The sequence below is a fragment of the Schistocerca piceifrons genome, unplaced genomic scaffold (assembly GCF_021461385.2).
Source record: "Schistocerca piceifrons isolate TAMUIC-IGC-003096 unplaced genomic scaffold, iqSchPice1.1 HiC_scaffold_961, whole genome shotgun sequence".
NCBI classification, from domain to species: domain Eukaryota; kingdom Metazoa; phylum Arthropoda; class Insecta; order Orthoptera; family Acrididae; genus Schistocerca; species Schistocerca piceifrons.
Window position 1 is genome coordinate 572,501 of NW_025729236.1, and position 3,995 is coordinate 576,495.

Genomic DNA, 3,995 nt, shown 5'->3' on the forward strand with positions numbered 1-3,995 from the left:
CAGCACGAAGGATGTCACGCGACTAGTTAGCAGGCTAGAGTCTCGTTCGTTATCGGAATTAACCAGACAAATCGCTCCACCAACTAAGAACGGCCATGCACCACCACCCACCGAATCAAGAAAGAGCTATCAATCTGTCAATCCTTCCGGTGTCCGGGCCTGGTGAGGTTTCCCGTGTTGAGTCAAATTAAGCCGCAGGCTCCACTCCTGGTGGTGCCCTTCCGTCAATTCCTTTAAGTTTCAGCTTTGCAACCATACTTCCCCCGGAACCCAAAAGCTTTGGTTTCCCGGAGGCTGCCCGCCGAGTCATCGGAGGAACTGCGGCGGATCGCTGGCTGGCATCGTTTATGGTTAGAACTAGGGCGGTATCTGATCGCCTTCGAACCTCTAACTTTCGTTCTTGATTAATGAAAACATACTTGGCAAATGCTTTCGCTTCTGTTCGTCTTGCGACGATCCAAGAATTTCACCTCTAACGTCGCAATACGAATGCCCCCGCCTGTCCCTATTAATCATTACCTCGGGTTCCGAAAACCAACAAAATAGAACCGAGGTCCTATTCCATTATTCCATGCACACAGTATTCAGGCGGGCTTGCCTGCTTTAAGCACTCTAATTTGTTCAAAGTAAACGTGCCGGCCCACCGAGACACTCAATAAAGAGCACCCTGGTAGGATTTCAACGGGGTCCGCCTCGGGACGCACGAGCACGCACGAGGCGGTCGCACGCCTTCGGCTCGCCCCACCGGCAGGACGTCCCACGATACATGCCAGTTAAACACCGACGGGCGGTGAACCAACAGCGTGGGACACAAATCCAACTACGAGCTTTTTAACCGCAACAACTTTAATATACGCTATTGGAGCTGGAATTACCGCGGCTGCTGGCACCAGACTTGCCCTCCAATAGATACTCGTTAAAGGATTTAAAGTGTACTCATTCCGATTACGGGGCCTCGGATGAGTCCCGTATCGTTATTTTTCGTCACTACCTCCCCGTGCCGGGAGTGGGTAATTTGCGCGCCTGCTGCCTTCCTTGGATGTGGTAGCCGTTTCTCAGGCTCCCTCTCCGGAATCGAACCCTGATTCCCCGTTACCCGTTACAACCATGGTAGGCGCAGAACCTACCATCGACAGTTGATAAGGCAGACATTTGAAAGATGCGTCGCCGGTACGAGGACCGTGCGATCAGCCCAAAGTTATTCAGAGTCACCAAGGCAAACGGACCGGACGAGCCGACCGATTGGTTTTGATCTAATAAAAGCGTCCCTTCCATCTCTGGTCGGGACTCTGTTTGCATGTATTAGCTCTAGAATTACCACAGTTATCCAAGTAACGTGGGTACGATCTAAGGAACCATAACTGATTTAATGAGCCATTCGCGGTTTCACCTTAATGCGGCTTGTACTGAGACATGCATGGCTTAATCTTTGAGACAAGCATATGACTACTGGCAGGATCAACCAGGGAGCTGCGTCAACTAGAGCTGAGCAGCCGGCCGCCCGGGAGTGTGTCCCGGGGGCCCGCGCGAACACGCAAGCGTCCGCTCAATCATTCTGCAAACAGGAGGAGGCTGAGCTCCCCTGCACAATACACCTCGAAACCCTCTCAGGTCCCGGCGGCGCGCAGCGCCGTCCCAAGTACTTGGTCGGGTTCGAGAGAGGCGCAATCGCCCGGAGTTAGGCGAGTAGACGCTTTCGGTGCGACCACCCGTGCTCCCAACTGAGCTTGCCGCTGCCGACAGAGGCCCGGGAGCGTGCTGTCGTGGCATTGCCGGCGGGAGACAACACGCGCCACCTACGGTGACCGGCAGCTCCAACGCCAGCGCCACAGAAGGACAAAAGCCCCACTTGGGTGCCGAAGCGAACTCTCCCAGCACAGCGCACGCGCCAACACATCCGCACAGCTGCGATACAAACCACCAGCGAGAACCGCTGGGGCGACCGAGCAGCAGACGGCGTCGCGGCGCCGAGCGCCGGGCGGCGGCGCATCCTCAACGCACACAGTCCTCAATCGGACCAGCACACTGAAGATGTCCACCGCGCTTCGCACCGGGCCCGCGAGGACCTACTTTGGCCGCACGGCGCCGCGCGCAGGGTGCGCCGGCGCGCAGCTGCGACGCCTGCCGCGTCCGTCGGCCGGCGCGCCTGCCACTGGCCGCCCCCACCAGCCGGCTGTAGCGCGTGCGCCCACGCACCGCGCGGCCAGCACGCCGGGAGGCGCCCCCTCACCGGCCGGGGACGGTCCCACCCAGCCACCGCCGCGTATCGCTTCACACCCAGATGCCGTTCAGTTTCGTCGGCATGGTGGGTATCGCTGGAACAACCGGTTAGTACCTCAACCTACCGTCGCCATCACCGATTCACCCCTAGCGAGAACAACCGCACCACAACGGGTTACCATTTGTTCATTTGCGTAACTTCACCAGAAAACGTATGCGTCCATCGCCATTTGCAACTTCCACGATTATTGCATGCCTGTGTCAGGTGTCACACCACACTACGTCTGCCCACATACACGCAACAAAATGTGCACGCCTAGACAATACGTGGAAGGTGGCCCCCGTACGTATGCGATGTCCATTGCTCGAACGACTGTCAACCGGCCTCTGTAGCATGTCGCAGATATGGAACGCGGTGCACCATGCTATCACGGTGTGTGAGGAGAGACGACTAGGTCCGAATACATCAACAGACAGCTCATGCTGATCGCCATCCACGGCGTCCGTTCCTCCCACACGTCTCTATGGCGTACCACACTGCAATCCAGCTGTCATAGGGAGACGACACGTAGCTGCGTGCACAATATTTGCACTGTATGGTCCGCCGTTTTTGGGCGCAGTCGTTGTACGGTCACACATGTGCCACGATGTATCATTCAGTACATAAGGACGAATGTGCAGTACAGATTGTGGTTTACGCGTACGACATCAGCGGACAGTTGACACAGGCCGCACCACAACGTAGCCTGAGTACGTCGCATGCGAAGGGCATTGAACATGCAAACTTCTCACCAACCAGCTTGCGAAGGCAGGGGGCAAGGTGGGGACGTGGGGAGGTGTGGGGGGGGGGGGGCGCGGCATGTACGTCCTGCTGCCATCCACATTACAGTGTACAGCAGGAGCATGTGGAAAGTCAGCAAGACTTGCAAGGTGTTTAACATGAAGCGATACACAGGGGAGCGGGCAGTGCGAGTAGCGAACTATATTGCGAGGGTTGCGGGTGGGCAACACTACACTAATTGAACGAGTCGTATAACAATTACAGAGCAGGTTTAGGCGACAACGTGGGTTACGTTAGCGGACAACGTGGGTTACGTTAGCGGACAACGTGGGTTACGTTAGCGGACAACGTGGGTTACGTTAGCGGACAACGTGGGTTACGTTAGCGGACAACGTGGGTTACGTTAGCGGACAACGTGGGTTACGTTAGCGGACAACGTGGGTTACGTTAAGGCACAACGTGGGTTAGGTTAAGGCACAACGTGGGTTAGGTTAAGGCACAACGTGGGTTAGGTTAAGGCACAACGTGGGTTAGGTTAAGGCACAATGTGGGTTAGGTTAAGGCACAACATGGGTTAGGTTAAGGCACAACATGGGTTAGGTTAAGGCACAACATGGGTTAGGTTAAGGCACAACATGGGTTAGGTTAAGGCACAACATGGGTTAGGTTAAGGCACAACATGGGTTAGGTTAAGGCACAACATGGGTTAGGTTAAGGCACAACATGGGTTAGGTTAAGGCACAACATGGGTTAGGTTAAGGCACAACATGGGTTAGGTTAAGGCACAACATGGGTTAGGTTAAGGTACAACATGGGTTAGGTTAAGGTACAACATGGGTTAGGTTAAGGTACAACATAGGTTAGGTTAAGGTACAACATAGGTTAGGTTAAGGTACAACATAGGTTAGGTTAAGGTACAACATAGGTTAGGTTAAGGTACAACATAGGTGAGGTTAAGGTACAACATAGGTTAGGTTAAGGTACAACATAGGTT

General features: G+C 54.8%; 1 non-coding gene across 1 annotated transcript in view; it reads right to left on the reverse strand.

The window, feature by feature from the left end:
• LOC124774143 overlaps positions 1 to 1,469 on the reverse strand; it is a 1,909-nt gene extending 440 nt beyond the window's left edge. Inside the window, exon 1 of the ribosomal RNA XR_007015137.1 lies at positions 1 to 1,469. This exon is cut by the window's left edge and continues 440 nt beyond it. This is a non-coding gene — a ribosomal RNA (small subunit ribosomal RNA).
• Between the last annotated feature and the right edge of the window lie 2,526 nt (positions 1,470 to 3,995).